Here is a 21,962-nt window from a genome sequence, read left to right on the forward strand (position 1 = left end):
GGTCAGAGATGCTCTGGAGGATCGGGTGAAAGAGATTGTGGGAGCCATGGAGCTTACTGAGGATTATTGTGTACACACACAGGGACAGCTGTGATGCACATGCTCAACACACTGTGTGTGAGTTTGTGCGCAGAGGAGATATCCATGCAGCAACGCAAATTATGCCGATCTGATGTCTAAGAAGTGAGACTGAGGTGGAGAAATGTCACCCCGTGGTAAACTTTTCTGTTTTTGTTGCCCTTTAGTTTTATTTTACAGAGCCCCAGCCTAAAGTTGTGTCTTGACTCACCTCTGAACATCAGTCTGTGATGATGATGTAGGCTTTGCTCTCTCTACTGTCACAACAAAGCACATGTATATGCAGTAAAATATACAGTATATATGGCAAGTTGCATTTTTTTCAATAAAGTGTGACAGTTGCGTTTTTGAATATATTAAACTTTTGTCATTATCTCTCATGTCTTCTCTCTTTCTTTCTTTCCTCTTCACTCTTGAGAGCTCAATATTTAGTTTCCCATCTCTCAGCACTTTGCTTTGAACATCTTTGCAAAAAATGAAACTGTGAGACTGATCTCTTTCTCCCCCGTTCCTGTTTCCTCTGCCTCCCCTTCAACTCTCGCCTGGATTACAGTGCCGGCGTACAGTTTCAGCCTGTTCTCAGAGTCCTCCACCAGCCAGCTGCTGGGAGCTCTCAGGCCAAACAAAGGTCAAACAAAGGTCAAAAGTGTTTGTGTATGAAGGTGGTTAGGAAACTGTGCATGTGCTTTTACAGTATGCGGATTGTATCACCGTCTGATTGTGTCTGTGGTGAACAGCAGTGGTTGAATTTCATCAGTATCTGTCTGCCAATCTGATGTCTTAATTCTTGGTGAGACATTGATGTTAGAGGTGCATTGATCTTGAAAAAAAAAAAAAAATCAGGAGACGCTTTAGAGGTCTAATTAGAAAAATGCTTTTAACATTTCACAAGTAAAATTATGTATTGGACAGAAAAGTAGCCAATTTTATTCTATATGACTTTATACACAGTTTACAGTTTAAATATGGATGCGTCAGTGTGCAGGGAGTATTTTTCTGGTGTTTTTAATTGATGTTAAATTGTTTAAACTACTAAATGATTGACACAGTAAACTTCACACATCCATACTAATTTTATAATAATATAATAATGTAATTCTACTTTTTTTTTTTAAATCTTAACTATATTTGAGAAGTGTTGGATAGTTCAAATTCTAAACTGAAACAGTTTGAGAAATCACAGCACTTTTCGTTTCTGCTGCATTTCAGAGGCAGAATTTTTATTTAGATGTATTTCTTAAAAACTACTGAAATTACTGGCTTCTTTATAGATTAGGATTAATAATACTTTATTGGACAACTAACTGTCTCTGGATGGACTATCTGCAACATTAAAGTAATGTATGAATGAATTCATTCAACAACAGAAGATAGAATATTTTGGATACTTTGGCACACTGAGTACTTTTGTCGTTTTTTGAAAATGTGTGTTTTGCAAACTTGTATTTGTATACTGTGTGATTGCCTTAGTAAATGAACTTCAACCGCTGATTCTTAGATATCTGAAACATGTCTGAGTCGGTACATATTTATCGGAAAATGGACAATCCCAGCATAACCAACAACAGCAAAAGAAATAAATAAATAAATCATCCAAAATAAAATACTGCCCGTCCACTAGGTGGCACATCACCAGCATTTTACACTCAGGAAGTAGGCCAAATGGTGATAACATGGGGCTGTGCTTACATCCAGTGCCCTACCTGATCTTTGTCAAAATGTAATGCCACACGTGGACAAATTATCCAGCTCCCTGGAGGTTAGAGCGAGGCCGAGCAGTGACGGCAGCACATGAAAGAACGGGCCCAGTTCAAAGCTGCCTGCAATTTAGGAGCAGTAAAAGCAGAACAGAGGCAGAGAATAGAGCCACAGGTGGGCACTTTCTGTTTAGCCCGTCTCAGCCAATGCAGGCAGTTTTACTTACTATTGATGATAGATGATTGCTTGTCACTCACCCTTGTTTTTTGTTCTCCAGCAGCCTCTCTGGACTTTTAAGTTTTCAGTTTAAACAATTTTCCACAATTTTTTTTTTACCTGTGTTTTTTCAGCCTTGTTTTTTTTTTTTTTCCCCCTCTTTCTTTTTTATTTATTTTTTTGTCTGTTGTTCCTCCCTCTGGCCTCCAAACCTGCTCAATGTCCCTCATCCCTGGTGAAATCCCATCCAAGTTACAGTGCCACCCCTTTAACAGAGCACGGGCTGCCCAGGATGCAGCGGTGCCCACAAGGAGAGAGAGAGAGAGACCAGATTCTGAGAGTGAGAGAGCGATGGGGAAAAAGATAGGGGGGGGGTTCATCCCCATGGCAACTTTGTGTTTTTTGTTAGTGCTCGTGAGTCAGACAGGCAGTGACTCACAGTCAGGAGGAAACACACACACACACACACACACACACAGTCACATTCATACTCATACTCCCACTCAGTCGAAGGGAAGCCAAATAAGGACAGCTACACCAACAAGTACAGAGAGCAAGAGCGAGAGGGCAGGGGAAAGAAAAGAGAGGGGAATTAGTTTGAGAATTTGTACAAACCCAGAAAAATCAAAACAGAAACAAACAAAGGGAAAAGGAAGAAAGAGGAAAGGAGGAGAGGCCGGGATGGGAGGTAGCATGTGCCAAAATGAAAGGAAACCAAGGAGCCAGAGGGCACGAGTGCGGGCACATTCTCTCTCCCAAGAGCACCCGTCACATGGGTGGGGGGAGCGGAAACAAACACATAGACACACCCAGTTTTTGCACACCTTGGCTTAACTTACTAAACCAGCCATTTATTGTCTGACGCCTAAACATGTGGGAAAGCGACCAAGCTGTGCACAAGAAAGTTTGCATTTATTTTGCAAACCGGGCAAGAAGTGGAAAATTTAACCACTTTCTCAAAGCTGAGCTGAGAGCCAAGGCCAGTCCCATAATGTTTATAAATTGTGAAAATAAGTAGTTTGATTACTCTTGCCTTAGTCATCTGTTTCCTCTGACTGATGGGTCTATTTTCCCATGACCCGCTGCCTGCTGTTAGAGTTGACGAGTCCTTTAAATGATGAGATGACTAACTTTATTTACACTGAGGCCACTGCAGGTTTATGTGTGAGTAGGCTATGATTTACACACAGTTACAGGCCAACCTGCTCAACCCACACTAATTTGGTGTTTTGGCTGCCAAAGACCCTGACAGAGCGGCAGAAAATAGACCACCGTGCAGACCCCTCCACACACAGATGCATCTGTGTGTTTTTGCTGTTTCAGTTAGATGTTGATATACTGCAAGTTCCCACCACCTGTCATCACTGAGCTGACTGCTGCCCCCCTCTCAGGGGCTTCCTGACCCTCTCCCTATTTTTCTTTCAATCATTTTATTGTCTCTCTCATTCTGTTCAACTCATTGAGCCAGAGCTTAAATGCTACCAAATGTAGCTGCTAACAAAGCATTATTGTACTGGAATATACAGCACTGAATAATTGATTGTATCTGACGTATAACCATATAAATTCAAATCTAATAAACATGTCTCTGCCTTAATTTCATCCTCCTTCTACCTCTCTGCTAGTTCAAGTTCAGCTCAACCAGCCAATCAGAGTCCAGTGTCTCCTTGATCCTTGTCAGGTTTATCTCCTCAGAGATGATATGAGACATATCCCCTTTCCTCCAACAGCTGTGGGCAGCTTTGCTTCCCTTATTTTTTTTTTTTTTTTTTTTTTTTGTATTAATTCTTTTTTTTTTTCTTTTTTTTTGGGGGGGGGGGGGGGGTTGGGGGGAGTTTCACAACACAAGAAAATGTGTTCGGTCTTCCTTTTTTTTCCCCCCCTCCAGCATGCCTAAGAACAGATCCTCCCTCGTGCGTTTTCATCCCATAATTGACATCATGCTGCCCACACACAAAGCAGGTGAAGAGCAGGTGGAGAAAGCACAGTTTGGAGGTTGGAGGTTTTATCAGGGAGAACCTGAGCAGTCAAAGGTCACCACTAAGTGGGCAGGCCAGCTGGGAAAGGGTGTTACGGGCTGATGTTGGAGCTGGCGGGCTAACGAGGGAGGGTGGGGTGTGGTGGGGGGCTGTAAAGGGTACAGGAATTGGGGAGAATGTGTGTGCCTGTTAACACACAAGTGATTAATGAGACGGAGGAAGTCACCCGGCTGTGTGTCACTCCAGATGATGTCAGCGGTTGAATGGAGGAACAGAAACACCATATGGCTACAGATAGGCTTCCTCTCTCATTGACCACCACAAATAAACACAGAAGATTACTGTCTTACATGTACAGTATGCTACTTTTAATCAGTTCCTTAAACGGAAAGAGAGCAACATATCCGCAGGACATGTTTCACAACTTCACTTCATTCTAAATATTTTTTACTGATGCATCGTTTCTTCTTCCTCCTTTTTGCAGCTTAGGTGCCAATACCAGCCATTACTCCCAAAATGCACAACCAATGTCCCCTGAAATAAGGAGAGACTTATCCCACTCTTGTTGGGATTTTGTTTTGTTTTTTCCAGTTTGATTTTCTAACCAAAGTCCTGAATAGTCTCCCATTTAATGTGAAGTGAAGAGCTGACTCTCATGAAGACTACGTACAGACTGCTCTTTTTTATATGTAAATGTTGTCATGGCTATATGCAGCTAGAGGAAGCCAGGAAGGGCTGCAGACAACACTTAAGGAAACTACATCCGAATTGGGTTTATGGTTTTAGAAAAGCATTTAATCTATGTTTTCATTAATAGTTAATATTCTCCCCAATAAATGCTCAGATTGAATAAAATGAACGATGTGGAAATAAAAAAGATAGATCTTTTTATAAAGGAATCTGATATTTGTAAATTAATTAATAAAAAGTAAAACGGATCAAGAGATATTATTGTATACTGAGAAAATACCCTGTTTATTTTCTTATTCACTGTACCCCATTGTTTTCCCCCATACTTCCTACTCCAAAGAGAGGGGAAGATGGAGAAAGGACACTGTGATCTGAAGCATATCTGTTTTTAATCTGTCCTCTCCTGCCTCCGTGCTATGAGCTCAACTCAAGAAAATCCACCTCTGTTTTGTCTGTGTTTGTGTGTCCTGAGAATTCGCCTGTTTACCAGGTTTCACCACCGGCCAGACCTGAGCAGCTGGACCGCTACACATTTTGGCAGCTGTATCTTCAGCTGGCAGGACAACACTATGGACGGATGGATGTCAGCAAAAATGCCAAACAGATATCGATATCTAAACGGTCAGAAGTGACCACAATCATAAGAGGGAGCAATGGAGGGGAAGAGGTTTTGTTTTGTTTTTTTTTTTTGGGAGGGGGTGCAGGTACAGGAAAAACTAAAGAAATGAGTCACATCACGCACAAGTGTTTCAGATTTTGTCAGGGAACAAACTGGCATGGAGAAGAAAAGGAAAGCAAGAGGGGTATCAGTCAAGTAAACGAGGGGATTGAGGACAGAAGAAAAGTGAGCACAAGGGGGATTTGTGAAGGTGGTCTGGGCAGGATATTTTTAGCATGTGAAGTGGGAGAGGGCGGAATCTTCTCAAGGGGTTTTTCCAGAGGAATATATTTAGAGTTGGGATGTGTAAAAAAGACAGAGAGAGAACAGGAGAGATGTGCACTGTACACTAATGTCCATCTGATGTAACAGTCCGCAATAGGACCACACACATTCCTTTTTCCTGTCTCTGTGGCACTGCCGTCGCTAAATCCGCCACTTAGTCATTCCCTTCATCACACACAAAGCACACAAACATGTACAGCACGCATGTAATCCGATACCCGAATAATAGCTTATATAGACATGAATACTTCAATAAATAAAATTACATTTTTCCCCCTTCAGCTCACATTTACAGGCCTCTCACAAACCTCAAACACACAGTGAGCACGCACAATCATGACCCAGTTTCCCAACAGGGGAGAAGCTTCTTGACTGTGAACGCCCTGTAGATAGGTCGAATATTTAGACCAGTCGATGCTCAACAGCTTTTCAGCACATCAACTAACACCAGGCATTCCAGACACCGCAAATCAGACAGTGATTTTCCAAATACTGAAGCAGCTAATGTGGTGAACAGTCGAGAGGGAGCAAGAAAAGAGGGCGACAGCTGAAAAAGCAATGCTAATAATAATGAGAGAAATGAGAGAGAAACAGAGAAAGAGCCATGTGGTCTCTGTACAGCTTGCTAAGGATAATAGCATGCATGCTGGCTGGGGCCGACAGAGAAGGAGAGGGAGAGAAGAGAGCGAGCACTGAGCCGCAGTGACGCCATTGTGGTTCCACAGCACTTCCTGTCTACTGCCACAGTGTTTGTGTGTCTTGTCTCCATGGTAACTGCCAATACATAAATACCAGAGAGGTAGGAGAGAGGGAGAGCGAGAGAGAGAGAGAGAGAGAGAGAGAGAGAGAGAGTGGAGGGAAAGAGAAAATAAGGACAGAGCCGTTTAAAGTCAAGTGGATCCATTCGGTGACTCCTAACTGGCTGCTTTAAGTTCATGCTGGTCTTTTGGTGGACTTTATGACTGAGGGCTGGACCGGTTTCCACAGACCAGTCCAGCAGGGATGATGTGTAGAAAAGTTATGACCTCAAATGTCCCAGGATTGGGGGACGACGAGGCCGGGAATGGGGGGAAAGTGCCTGAGGCTGCTCACTCAGGGTGGAGCTGAGGAGGAGGAGGAAGTGGATGAAGGGTTGACAGGTTGATTAAGGAGGTCACCGATTAGTTGACAGGTAGCTGGAACCAGGACCAATACATCTGAACGGCATACTTAGCACCGACGCTATTTATGTTGATTAGAAGGAGCTGAGATAAACCTGATCTCACAGTTTCTGTTCCAGAAAACTTTGTTTAAAATCCCATTTTTAGTTTCAGTCTACAGTGTGGCTAAATTCACAGAGTATGTTGAGCTAAAGATGGAAATTCTTTTGAAAATGACGTGAGATCTTCAGTTGCTTAATATTTCATTATTTAGCAGCTTCAGATGAGCATTGGTGCCCACGAGCCGGACGCCACTGCAGGTTAAATGCCACAGCTCAACAAAAGAGGCGAGTCTACGGCCGGATCAAGCGTAGACATATCTGTAGTAATGTCGGGACAGAGTTTGTGTAGCCACGCTGCTTCAGTCATCACATTTGCATGAGACCTGCAATTGTTTCGCATGCTAAGAGATGGGCAGTAGTTTGATTCTTTATATATATCAAGTTATATAAATAGCATCTGCTGTCCTGGATGGTCATTTGTCTTGGTTTAGGGTGCGGCATACAGTTCAGCAGAAACCACCACCCCAGATCGCTCCAGGTCAGCCTGAAGCTCCTTCAGTGTTTTGCATTTATTTTTTCCACAATCTGCACCAGCCTCCTCTCATTGAGTTTCTTACAGCACCACATCCCTCCCTAGCAAAATTTTATTTATTTATTTATTTATTTATTTATTATTTCTGAAGCTCTCAGTCTTTCATGTCTTGACTGTAATGGAAAAGAAACCAGAACCAATCAGATCATTTTTGTATCAATCTGTTTTTTATTTTGTTTGAGGAACTAATTTATTCTTCCAAAGGCTGCCAATAATTGCTTTTTTCTTTTGTATTATCACTATCACTACTATCACTATTATATAAGTTTGCTTTTTTTTTTTCCTCGATCACATTAGATATTTCATTCAAATATTATATAAGAATAATTTGCTTTCATAAATTTCTTGGGATAATTAAGGCCAAAGAACTTAGTGTTGACAGGATCCCATTGAGGATTTTATTATTACCAACTTGAAATGCAGGTGTGCCAATTTGGTGAAGGCAATCCATCTATAGGACTTGGAAAATTTGTTGATTCTGAATGCATCATAGAGAATGTGTTTATTTTCTTCCAAATTTTATTCTCAGATTATACAAGAATAAATAAGGTAATATTGTGGTTTGGTTTAGAGAGACAGTTAAAAAGACAAGACACGAGCGCAGTCAGGCTTTTGTGCATGAATCAGTGTGTGAGAGCAGTTCTCTGTCTCCCTGTAGAAACTGTTAATAAGAGAGTGTTTGTAGCCAGCGTGTCTGGTCAAATAAGGGGAGCACTGATACCTCTTGGATCAGCTGGCACTACTCGAACTAATTTTCCCGTTTTCCTGCATTTCTTTCTCTTTCCAAAACCATTTTCCACTGCTTGTTGCATAATTGGCCCTGACTCACCATGACAACCAAATGGAAGTTTATTCTTTTTTTTCCCAGACCCTGTGGCCTAGATTGGAGTCAGTTACTGTCATCTGACTCAGTGTCTAAGATGGTCACTGAGGCAAATGTCCTGTGTGACTGGATGACGCACAAATATCTACAAACACACACAGAGTAGACACAGCTCAGTAAAGCATGCATAAAAAGCACGAATACAAAGACCTGTTTTAAAATATGCGACATGCTTCACACATATCTGCTCTCTGAGGTACGACACAGAGGGAGAATATGCTGCTGAGCATGTTCCTCAATGAAACACTGGATGACCATAACACAGCTCCACCCTGACTCTGCTCTGCAGTCAACAGAGAACTGAAAGATTGGACTTCCATATTATGGATATATACTTGTGCGCAAACCTCAGATACACACACTGTCATACAGGCACGCAGTGGAAACATATCAGTCTGGCTTACATATCACTCTGTTCTATGTAGAGTTGATATTTCATAGACCCATAAAGAACAGATTTTGGACTGTGGGGGGGGGGGGGGGCAGAAGGCTTTCTTTCAGCATGGCTTTCCAAATACCATGATGCTCACTGCCAGTAGGAACAAATACAGAACATTGCACACCCGAGTTTTCTCTCAGCAACTTTGCATTGTTGTAAAAAGTTTCAAGGCATGGCTTCAGTTTTACAGTTTCATGCCAGGTTTCTTCTGATCATATCAGCCAGACTAAAGAGAAGACAAAACGAATGAAAGTTATCTGATGAGTAAGTTTTGAGAGCATCTTTGCTCAAAGTGGTACCAGCTCAGTCATTTTAGTTTTGCTGTTGGATGTGACTAATATGCTAATTGAAACATCTAAGAGACTATGCTTTTACATTTAGACCACGAAATGGAACGGGAAACCTTTTGGGGGGTTATCACATGTACGACCCATTCAGTTCTTTACAATATCCAGCTCGTCCTGCCATTGAGACTTTTTACATGGCATGAAAAGATTAACAACGTTTTGCCAGACATTTCTCATCTGCAGAGGAACACTTCATTCTCACAGTCACTCATCCCATATGCAACTTTTGCAGACTAGCAATCAAGACAGCTACAGTACTCATTACACTCAATTCTGTTCCATCTGTTATGCAAAGTTGTAAATCCCCAGTGAAGACAACATAGAAACTGAGGTCCGTAAACAAAACATTATCCTATCTGAAGATAAATGATGTGTTGTGGTCATGTGTCTTACTGGCAGAGTAATTTCTGTAAGCTGGGCTGTATGTGTTGCTAAGAGACACATTAACTGTGTGTGTTGTGTGGAATGTGTGACGTCCACGCTCTCTCAGGGGCGTGGTCGTCTGTGGAGGACTTTGCCACTCGCACACACCCAAAGGCTTCAGGGGAAGAAGGGGAAGTCGTAAAGCCTCTAATAGCCCCTCTCAAAAGCTCATGTTACTGTCTCTCTGTTGGGGGATTTTGGGGAGAGACGGGGGGTCCTGCGCTTGACAGGTGCGGATCAAACCAAGCTCGGACACAACCTCCTCATACGCACAAATACAATTCAACCTGCTGCTGTTCTGAAGTTTTCTGATAGAAAAGTTCTGAAATTATCATTGGTGCTGGCTGATTTGTATCACAGTTGAGTATTACTGATTATTTTATATCAGTAAAAAAAAAAAAAATTAGTTTTGTCACTTCATGAACCGTAGCACATTGAATTTTACATTTTTTCTGCAATCCATCAATCTGTTTCACCAAAAACAATTTCTACATTGAAATACTGTCTAGATTTAGGTCAGTCAATTCATCATGCTTTACCTCTATGCGTGGTTGACCATGATTTTGCTCCTGTGTCCTACTTTAAGTCCCTCAATCAGCATAAAAGCACAGCTTGAAAGTTCATAAAACAAGAGACAAGACAGTTGTCACAACACCTACTTAAGCATAAACGCCATTTACTGCTGTAGAAGTGATAAGACGACATCTTTACGTAGCTTTGTTATGGCATGGATGTGTGTGTATGCAACGTTAATTCCTTTGCTTCTTTTTGCTGCACACACATTTTTATTTATGGCTCTTGTATGTGACTTTTAGCTTGGTTGAATATTTCTTATACATCTTTGCTAATCAATCCCCTTTATTCTGTTCTTTAGAGTGGAAGAAAGTGTGCAAGATAAATGTGGTCAGAGAGGATATGATCCCTATAAGCATCAAGAGATGATTAAAAATCGCTGTTGGTCTATAGAGCATCTCCAGTGCACAAGACAGAATAACAGACCATCTATGTGTGTGTTCAGTAAATACTGCACATTGAGCTCAGTCCTCTTCCTGCCTTCTATTGACTAAAACAGCCTTTGCTCATTTATTAGCAGCTGTGCGGCCAATTATCTCCCTGCCCCCTTTCCTGTGTTCTAACAGCAGCCTTGGCCATGCACAGGGGAGGAGAGGGAGGAGATGGGAGGAGGGGGAAGACAAGGGAGAGAGGGGGAGGGCTCCTCTCCTCTGACATCGTCATAAAGGAATCCCCTGCACTGGGCTGGGCCCGCCCACTCGCTTACTCTCAGCCTGTCTGGATGCCAGACACACTTGCGTTCACAAACACTCCTGTCTGCAGAGCCGAAGAAGAAACAGACTGACAAGAGAGACAAAGAGGGAGACACAGTGAAACTTTTAAGGATGGAGAGACTGAGTGAGTGAGTGAGTGAGTGGAGGAGGGGAGGCGGGGGGGGGGGGGGGGGGGGGACGACAACTGTGAAGTTCAACTTCATAGCGTGACACTGGACAACATGAGGACAGTGAACATGAGACAGAGGAGGGAGTAAAAACTGTTCTCTCAGGTAAGTGCAGCATCGCGTCTGCCTCTTCTCTTCTTTATTGTTGCCTTTTTACTGTTTTATGCCTTTTTATAATCCAGCAAATCAACTGTGCACTTTTCTTTTACTTTTTAAAAACATTTTTTTTGCTGAACCGCTGGTCTTCCACAGAGAGCCACTTCGCACTCACGTCGCAGCAATTCCTGCAACCTGTTGATCAGGCCAGACGATCACACAGAGTGAGAGTAATGTGTGCCCGCTGTTCAAATGTGCTATAATATTGGCACTGGAATATTGCCCTGGTCTGAGCTCTGCCTCTGCCTGGACTGGCTCTATTGCAAAGGTCAGACGTAAATAGTTCCTTTGAATGGGACGGTTTAATTTCTGTCTGTCTGTCTGAGTGTCTGTATGTCTGTTTGACTGAAGGATAATATCACCACCCATCTCAATGACTGTTTGTCTGTCCTCTTTACCAGCTGTCTGTTCAGTCATTGTCTGGCTATGTGTGCCATCTATCTGTCTACATGTCCATTAGTCCTTGTGCCACTCTGTGGGCTGTTGCTGGCATCACAGGTCATAAAAAGTTCCCTAAAGGCAACCAATAGAAGTAATGGTAGTGGTGAAGTGAGGCCGGAGCCGCTCAAACATTCCTCTCATTGTTCAGAGGCCCTGTAAGTCTGTGAGCTCCCAAACCTCCATGAAAGGAAGGGAATCCAGCAGCTACTGTAGCTAACCCAGTTTCAGCCACAGTTCAGGGCCGGCTGCCTCTGCCTTCCTGTCCGCCGTCCTGTCTGCTTTCCCTCTGGGAGTGCTGGCAGAGGCCAAATTGGGCAGTGGAGGACAGAAATGGAGCTGAAGGAGGACGGCATTAGACTGAAGCACAGCAGAACGACGAGATAATAATGTGTTAATTTAGCCCAACTGGGGGCGAGAGATGGAGGTCTGTTGCTTTGCTTTCAGTGCGAGTGACTTTAGATAACCTCTGCACCAAAGGACATGGGAAAGAAGGGAGACGGGTCTGCAGTATTGTTGTTCTTCCTTTTTTCAATGAGGAATTATGACGTTGGAATACCAGGGAAGGCCAGGTGGATGGATGCATGAATGGATGGATGGATGGAGGAAAGGAGAACTAGAAGGGAGAGAAGGTTGGGGATTTAGTACTCAAGTTTTGGCTTTGATGGGGTGTCTGAGTGGGTGGGTCGGCCCAGCAGCAATCAGTAGGAATGGGCCTAGGCTCAGGAAACCATGGCGCAGTGGAATAAGTGTATGTATGTGTGTGTCTGCATCCATTTGTGCATGTGTGCTTCAGTGACAGCAGGGCGGCTGTATACTAAGTACAGGGCTGGTGGTGGTAAGGGTGTTTGGCAAAGACTCAAGCTGTGGATAGGGTTACACGCACTGGGAGCAGACCACGGGCTTGGGCTGGGCCCTTCACTGCTGAGGCTAGCTTTACAGCCCAAAGAGACTTTGAGCTTTTCTCTCTCTCTTTTTTTTTTTTTTTTAAATCCAAAGCTGAAAATAAGTCTTTACTCTCAACCTAACCTTCTACATGCAGCGTGTTCCATTGATTTCAGGCCAGCCAACAAACGTTTGCCTTTGATTCGGGAAACTGCAGTACTGAAGCAGGCCCATAGAACACAAATCCTTGTCTGAATGTCATTGAATGTCACGGCCTCAGCAATAATTATGCCCTCACACGCAATATTAAACAAATACATACCTAGACACAGACTCTGTCTGCTTGCAAGAGCAGTAGGGTGTGGTTTCACATAAGGTGTGCAAGTTCAAAGATCTAAGTTTAAATTGACTGGATGTGTTTGCATTTTCCACTGTTTAATTGCTGCTTCTATAGCTGAGATTATGGCTGAATTAGTGTTTGGTCAAAGTTTGGTTATCTGCTATTCCACCCCGGTGTTTTGTTAATTAGTCACATTGAAGATGAAAGAATTACTTTGCAGAGGAAACTGAACCACAGATTCTGCTGCGTCAGGTGTCTTTCCTCTCCATGCTCATCTCCCTGCCTTTGTGGACTCAGGTGATCTAGTTGCTGCAGTTATACGTCCACATTTTCACCCTTTGCCCTCTCTGCACTAATCAGGGCATGTGTGCTTAATAATTGTAATGAATACAACAGCAATTATGAAAAGCAAATGTGGCATATTTACACTTTAAGAAAGGAATTCAGACATTATTGTAATCCTCGCGCTCCACTGTTGACATAATGTCTCCAGCCATTTGATCTAGAGAAATTGATTTCACGTGAAGGTGAGATTGGAAACAAAGTGTCGTCTGTGAAATTCTCTGATGTAATGGAAGGATACTAAAATTTCATATATTTCATATGGATGCATAATAATTAACATGTACAACAGCATTGCTGAGTTAGCCTTTTGCTCACCCTGCTCACAATTTGCTCTGTGAACAATTTCACAGCTTGGAGGTGTGAATGATGTCAGATCAGTATGTATTCATACGCCTCCTGGTTAATGGGACAGAGTGAGAACCCGGCTAACTCGCAGCCCATGTTTGCCCGGCAGCCCACTGACACAATTGTGTTTGTTTATTGATAGTGAGCATATTGTGTTCACGGAGGCAGATTGTTTCTGGCCTGAGCACGAGTCCAATCCTTAATGCATCTGTGTGCATGTACCCACACCCACACACACCCACACACACCCACAGACACACAAGGGCACAGGGAGGAGAAGATATGTGTTAAAAAAACAAGGGGTTGAGATCCAGCTGTCTCAACAGAGGCTTTTCCACTTAACTGTGTGCCCTTGTGTAAACGGCAATGTCAATTCTGAACTCAGGCTGAAGAGCAGAGAAAAAAAAGCCAGTGGCCACGTCTACATTTGGACCTCCATACGTCCAGCACACAAATATAAACGTAGAACACACACGTAGTGTAAACTGCACACCCTAAAACCATCAAAGCACCCACACACATGGCGTGAGCCACGAGGACACTTAGAAACTTAGTTTGACTGTATGAGGGTACATCTGCTGGAGATCATCACTCTGTGATGCCAATTTTCCTATTCTACGCCTTCATCAGGATGCAGCATGTTGGCACAATTATGAGCTGCCAATGAGTTGCTGCCCACATGGCAGAACCATATGATTATTTCTAACCATAATAAACAACCAATTTGAGAGGAGTGTAACAACAGAATTGCCTGGTTCCTTAAAAAAAAAAAAAAAAAGGCGAGACCAAAAGCAAAAGTGAGACATGTTGAGAGTGTTTGAGGTGAGGTGTTGGACTAGGACACTGTGCGTCAACCAGAATGCCGTCATTACAAGGGAAGGGAAGGAATGAGCTCATAGACATTAACGGCTGCGGGTTTGACGGGGGGAACGCAAAGGGGAAGAGAGAAACCGATGGAAAAGATGAAAAGGCAGAGAAAATAACACACGAGATGAGCCACTGCCAGATGAAAGGATGGCGGGATAGAGGGTTTAGGTTGATGGAGGAGAAGAGTTAAAGAGGAGTTAGCGTGCTGTCTTTGATGGGTGCTGAGACCTTAAACAACCTTTTTTTTTTTTGCGTTAAGGCAGCACAAGTTATTGTGACCATATGGAGACTGGTCTTGGGATGCATGTTGAGTTTAAAAAAATTAAACCTAAATCAAAAAAATTTATGGACACAAAAAAAATTGAGGAAAAAAAACCCCAAAACTTAATATGTAAAGAACCACTTTACGTAGCTATTTTCACTTTCCACAAACTGAATGACTGAAAATGCTTTACAAAATTGAACTGCACCACAATGTTAAATTACGCTGATCTAGGCTGCAACTCATAACGTTGCCTGCTGTGAGTCAAAGAGAGACGTCCACATAGGATATAAAGCGAGACCAGACAGACGAAGGACCAGCGGTTTTGTAATTTCTTGCCAATAGCAGCAAAATCACAGTGTGTACTGAGTGGTTGTAATTTGGTATTATTGGCTGATTGAACCACAGACTTAGAGAAAGAACATGGGCCTGGAAGGAACTAGAAAGCATCTGCACATAAAACAGGGTTTTTGCTCCAAAGTTCAATGCTGATTTCTAAGTTCAGCGCATATGTTGCTTCATTGAGTTATTGTCTTGAATCCATAGCATGCAATAAGAAGAAGGTTTTGTACTATTTTGGGAACCTCTTTCCAAACTCTGACCTGGCTGCAGAAGATTTGTGACAACAATGATACAGAGCTACTGATAGTGCCCAAGTGCACTGTGTCCCTGGCATGGCTCTTCAGCAGGATAACAGTGACAACAGACAGCCGTCTACAACTAATTTAGAGTCTGGAGTTTCCCAAAAGTGTCCCACTGACTCATAGGTTGTACATGGTGGAATATTCATGCTGCTGAAAATAAAGAGACCTGAAGAGGTTGGCAAAATAGTATTCAGTGTGGATCTGCAGCTTGGAATGGAATTCCATTGTTTAAATATGTCCTGTCCAAACAAGTATAATTCAACAAAAAGGAATTCAGAATAATATGCTCTCCTGAAGAGTTGATGAGTGTACGTACTTGCCTTTTTTTGCAACTGTTACCTGATATCACTTGACAGACAGTAATAAGAAGCAATGACGTATGAATACAGTATCATTTTCTGTAACCACTGCATGAAAATTCCTGACAAAATCTAAAGAGATTTAGCAGTAGCTTAGCAGCAGAAGCACTCCCTTTCTTTCCACACAAGGGGCACAGATAAAGGGGCAGCAGTAGAACAGGGCTAGGAAGAACCCTTCAAAGGGACTGCCACTTGACCTTCTACTTCCTTCTAACCTCATTCTCCATTCTGTCATTGAAAAGCAATTTTTCGTAAAAGGCCACGTGAAGTCTGGGAGGTGTCGAGAACCACGTGTACACAAGGCACACGCAGAGAAACCACAGTGACTGTGACCTGTGAATGACAAAGATATAGCACATCAGACATACTGTGATGGTTCCCTGTCTCATGCTGAGGTATCCATGTAGAACAGAGGTAATCAGGCAAGACGAAAATATTTAGTATGAGAGGTGACAATGATGGTCTATTGTGGCATTAATTATATTTGAGCGTGCTTTGAAATCTTCCTCTCACTGCAAACTATCAAGTTGTCTCTGTTGACCAGGGGAATTCCTGGCAGAGTGATTTTTGAGACTACAGGACTGAATCACATTGCCAGGGATTTCCAATGGCTGACATGAAAGAAAGCAACCTCTTTCTCACAACGGCAGACGCACAGTAATTTGCTAACTCACATACAGTCGCACCCATCTTTCTGATTTGCATAGTCACACACAAACACACTAAGTGTCTCAAACAGATGCTCGTGGACCCTGGCTGTGTGGCAGCAGGACTTAGCCCACATGTGAACAGTGAGTGACATGTTCACAGTGGTTAAGTTCTGCCGCCACAGGGCTGCAGCATGCAGGAGGAAGGGAGGGTGGGAGAGATGAAAGCTAAGGGAGGGGCCGCACTGCATCTAACTACAGCTCTATACACCAACACCACACTTAAGACGTAGCTGACAGTATCCACACAGACACTGAAAAATAATAATAATAATAATTAAATACATATTATATACTATTTTATCCACTTTGAATTTCAATGATGATATTGTAAGGCTGCTCAAAGTAATAAAGAAAACACTTATTTGCGTCATTTATACATTTATAAAGTGGCATTGGCATTTTCTTTTGCTGATTTCATGGAAATGTGACTTAAAACAAAAGGAAACTACAGTGTGATAGTAAATGTGTGAAAACCCCAAATGTCATTTTTCTTCTACAGTATTCTAAGGTCAATTAAGAGGCAACATTCTTCTGTTTCTGATTTCATGCTTCGACTTTTTTTTTTTTATTTTACTTTTTTTTTTTTTGAGCACACCAAATTCGGTATTGAACTTCTGCCATGACAGAAAACATTGAAGGTCAACAGCATGTGTGGTCACTGTTGTGTGGTAGGAGGTGTGCGTGGGAGCAGACATTGGTGTCCATAAATTCTTAGTAATAACTAGTAATCTGAGGAATTAGCTGAAAATGTACAGTTTCAGTGTGTCTCAGTGTCTGCTAAATGTCAGTTGTCTCATTAGTGTCAACAGTGCTGGTCCTGTTCGTGGAGCAATGTGTCATCTTATGTTCTCGTTTCATAACCGTGGCTTCCAGGGTCTCCTGGGCGTAGTGTTTGTTCAGTGTGTAAAGGTAGTGACTTGATCTTTCTATTCATATGTTGTTCCACCTGTTGCTTTCTGCATGAGCATTATTGTCAGTTGGGTTTATGTGTGTGTGTGTGTTTGTTCAACGTCCCTGCATGTGTGGTGTGTGCATGTAATCACCTCTGTCTGCTCCCTCCTTTCCCCTGCTGGGTCAGTCTCCTGTGCCTGCTGTGCTGATAATCAGTGTGTGACGTCGGCTGGCTCAGTTCAGCAGGAACAGGGGACTGGTCTCATTTCCACACATGCAGAATGCACACGCATGCGCGAACGCGTACACACAGACACACACACACACAGCTAACTTCCAATAACCTTACAATGATTGCATCATACAGGTGTATTAGTAGTTCTTTTTTAAACACTGTTATTTTTACATACATAAACTCCTATTTACACTGATGTTGTGTAATTTAACTTTACTTGGGTCTTAGACCAAAATAGTGTTGGGCAAAAGCTATAAATATTGTGAGTGACTCAATACTCTTGTCTGGAAAAAAAATGTTGTTTTTTTTTTTTTCATTTAAATGAAAAATGATGGCTGGCTGGTGCTATATAAATCAGAAGTGATTTTATCAATATAAATGTGAAATTCAAATAAAATTTCTTTTGAAAAGCAACAGCTTGTTTGTCTCTTGTGCTTTATCACCCTTCACCTCCCTCTGACTCCCCATCACCTTGTTCATCAACTCCTCTCGAGGGAAGTCAGGAACGGGAAGTCAAATGGGCCCCAGAAAGCCAAGAATCTGCTGGGTGTTATTCCAAACAAAGATTTCACAAAAAGATATTTGACCTTCACTAACCTCTCACTTTTCACTTTTTTTTATTATTGGCAACAGAACTAAATCTTAAGTGGTGAAATCTATATTCACAAAGAAATGTCATCATCATCTTGCATAGAAAATTATGAAACCCCAAAGCTGTCACGTCAAAAAGCACTTGGTTTACAGTTATGCAGCATTAACCTTTAACTTCCTACTGTACGAGCACTGCAGCCTGATCATTTCCACACAACTGCACAGACAAGTGTTGTCATGCCACATATTAAGCTTATTAAATTTGAGGTGCTAGCTGGCAGGCAGCAGCAAAAAAGAAAGTTTAAAACTGCACACTTATAACTGACGCATGTTTCTAATTTACATGATGTACGTTTTAACAGGATTAGGGCAAATGTTAGAAATTAAGAAAATTAAGTTGAGGGAAATAAAAAAAAAAATATCCACATTGTCAAGAAAACATGAATGAGCAAAAAGAAGCAGCTGAATAAGCAGAAACAGAAAACATTGTGCATTCAATTTAGAAAAACATCTTACAAAATAGACATGTAGGCTATCTATGTCTAAATAATGCTTCAGTAAAAACTTTTCAAAACGGCCATGAGAGAAAAATTTCTGTGGAATATGTATTGTTTCACTACATATGCACACAAATATGGGATAAGATTATGAGAAATATAACTATAGGTTTATTTAAATGTAATTCCATTCAATGTCTGTAAATCAATGAAAATATCAAGAAGTCACAGATGCAAATCTCATAAATCATGAGCTATTATAAGTACACTTTTAAGTTGCTTGTGGTTTGGGGAAAATCCAGCTCAGGCAAATTCATTTTCTCTTGGGGAAAAGAGCTGCAGGACAATGGTCATGGGACCATCCTGACATAAAATGCTTATTATCTCACTCCAGACATATTTGGATAAATGTTCATACTAGTTTTTCATAGTCCAACGCAGGAGGAGAATTCCCCCAATCTGGGAATCCTGAAAATTGTTCTTGTTAATGGCTGATAGCTAGCAGCTGTTAGTATGAATGGGTCTGTAAATTATCGATAAATCCATTGATTGGTACGCAGCTAATGAGATTAGCTGTTTGTCAGAAGGTGCTTTTGCGAATGTTTCATTGACACAAATCAAGTTTTATCACCTAAATGTAAATCATTATTATTATTATCATCATCATCATTTCTCCATCTATCTCCATGGTAGGGGTTGTTATGGCAAATTTAAACGGAGCAATACAAAGTTATCTGGATATTTGGCCTTTGCTGGTGGTTACTACGGCAACAGCGACAAGCGGCCGTCATCAGCGTCGGCCATCTGCGTCAGAAGAGACAACGGCGGTTCAACTGACGACTTCCTGTTTCTGAGAACACCGCGGGAGGGACGGATGAAAGCCCAGCTGCCTCCTCCTTCACTTCCCCCCCTCCGTCTATCCTTTTATTGCTCTTTACCCGCCTTCCATACGGCCATTGCCCTATATCCCTCCTATATCTGCCGCTCCTCACTCTGTCATTTCTCTTCCGCCCACGCGCCAGCACTCCCTCACCTGTCCTTACCCGGTTGGCCAATGGGCTTCCAGGGTGGGGGTTCCCATGGCAACATAACAGGTAAACAGAGGTGGAAATAGGGCGGCCTACTTAAAGCAGGTCGTAGGTAGCGTATGTATACGTAGAATGTGTGTCAATCTATATCCTTGTTTTATTTATTAATTTGTTCATTTTTAAAAAGGAAACAGTTACTGGGAGCCCATTTTAAAAGATCTATCTATTCATATGTAAAAACAAAAAGTCACTCATAAGTCTTTTTGTGACAGAATGCCACTATGAAAAACACTAACGCACACTTTTGGAGAGAATTAATTGAGGTTTCAAAGCTGCAAACTGTCAAACCCTACAACGCTCAGGTTTTTCAGGTTTAGTGGGACAAGGAGCATTTCAAAGGAAAAGGAGCCAAAAGACAAATACTCTTTTTGATTGCAGATTAGCTCAACATATGATATTTATAGATACAGGATAGAACACCAGCTTTATCCCCCTGAGCCACTTTAATGATCAAGTACGCTATAATATGTATTTCACTGTAACATAAGGGTCCAAAAATTATTTACAGAGCATGCTTTGGCAACTTGTTTCCTAAAAACACAGCAGAGTTCCACTGGCAGTTTAAGTAGGACAGGGCTCAAAATATGATTTCCAATAAAAATTTAGAAAAGTTATCTAAGGAAATATTTCTGATAGCTGGCCATGGTAGCACATGTGTAAAATAGACTATTCTAAATATGTATTATACTGTGGGATTATCAAATTGTAAAGAATAAAAATGATGCTTACTTGTGAATTAAAAATGTAGTAGTATTCCGGAATAAGGAAAGTATAGAGCGTAAGTAGAAAGAAAAGAAGTAGAAAGAAAACCTAAAAATGTAAACACATACAATGCAGTACAAGAACCTAAAGGTTACTCTTTGAGAACATTGAGTAAATATACGCATTTACTTTCAACAATTGTGCCTACAAAATAAACTTTTCTGCACAGAAAGCAGATTGAAAATATTTACTCTTATCAATCATCACTGATAGCTGTAAACAAAACAGTCATCCCTTCATTGTAACTTGAGATTCAATAGCATTCATGGCCTGAACACTAGCTTTCTGTTCTGGAAGGAATTTTTGAGCTCACCCATGTCAGGTATCAAAATTGCACCCTTGCATTAACAGAGCCACATAAAACAGGCTCAAAACTGTTATTATAAATATGCAAATCTGCACAAATCTCTCTACTATATATTTCCTCTCTTTTCCCTCCACTCCTGAAAGATCCACCCCACCCTGCAGCTGTGGAGCAGGTCAGTCCTTCTTTCTTCCTTCATGTCTGGCTCTTTGGTTCTCAACATGGGAAAAAAAAAAGGCCAATCTGGCTGGAGGAAGACATAATTGCCATTATGACTGCTGCGTCCCTGCACATCACACAGTGTACTTATTGTTCCACAGAGGAGGAGGGGGCAAACACTGTCTGCTCTGTGTCGACGCCACACAGTATTATCATAGCGTGACTACAGCTCATCCACACATACACACACACACACACGATGTCTCTATCTCAATCTTTTCAGCGCTCTCCCTGTCTCCCTGTAATCTTTCCATTAAGCACAGAGCAAACATACATTTCTATAGAGCTGAAAATGCATACACCACTGCCTTTTAAGTCAGAATCTTTTAACTGTCAAGCCCTGGGTAAATACACACTCACAGTGCCACCGCCAATAGGAAATGATAGGAAGACTGAATGGAAAAGCAGTTTGCACCAAGTCAGAAACGCCCAACATTGTGTGTGTGTGTGTGTGTGTCACAAAAGGCTGAGGTTTTGGGAAAGTTGACCTTCTCCCAGTTTCAATTCCGTTTCTCCAACTCTGTTTCCATAAAAGAAAAGGTCAGCATCACAACTAAAAAAAGACACCAAACTGTTGGGAGGGGCAAATCAAACCCTGGTGAACATTATAGACAGATTTAACACAGAAACTACTCACCATTGCATTTGTAGGACTATAACTGGGTGAAGTTACTGGGTACAGTGATGAATAAAAGAGTAGCTCTGTAGAGAAGATATGGGAGCAGCCATTAGCCACAGGAAACATCCATTCCCACAAAAGACTTGTGTGCTGCTATGGGAAATGTCTTTATCATGGTTAGTAGATTATGTGGTTGATTCTGATGGAGGCAGAGGGAGAGAGAGCTGAGAGTCCCATTTACACTGCGTGCACAGATCGGGTGGGTGAAAACCTTTTTTCAATGTGCAAATACTAACCATACTTTTATGAGTACCTTAGGTGATTTGAAGGATCTGACTGAAGGCAGTCACCAGACAGCACTTAACATTTTCCACTCGTGGAAAGGCACTGAGCAAGTTTGCCAATACTCATACATGAATGGTAAGTTCCTCATCAAACTCTGACATCAGCATCAGAAAACATA

This window comes from Echeneis naucrates, chromosome 8 (assembly GCF_900963305.1).
Source record: "Echeneis naucrates chromosome 8, fEcheNa1.1, whole genome shotgun sequence".
NCBI lineage: Eukaryota > Metazoa > Chordata > Actinopteri > Carangiformes > Echeneidae > Echeneis > Echeneis naucrates.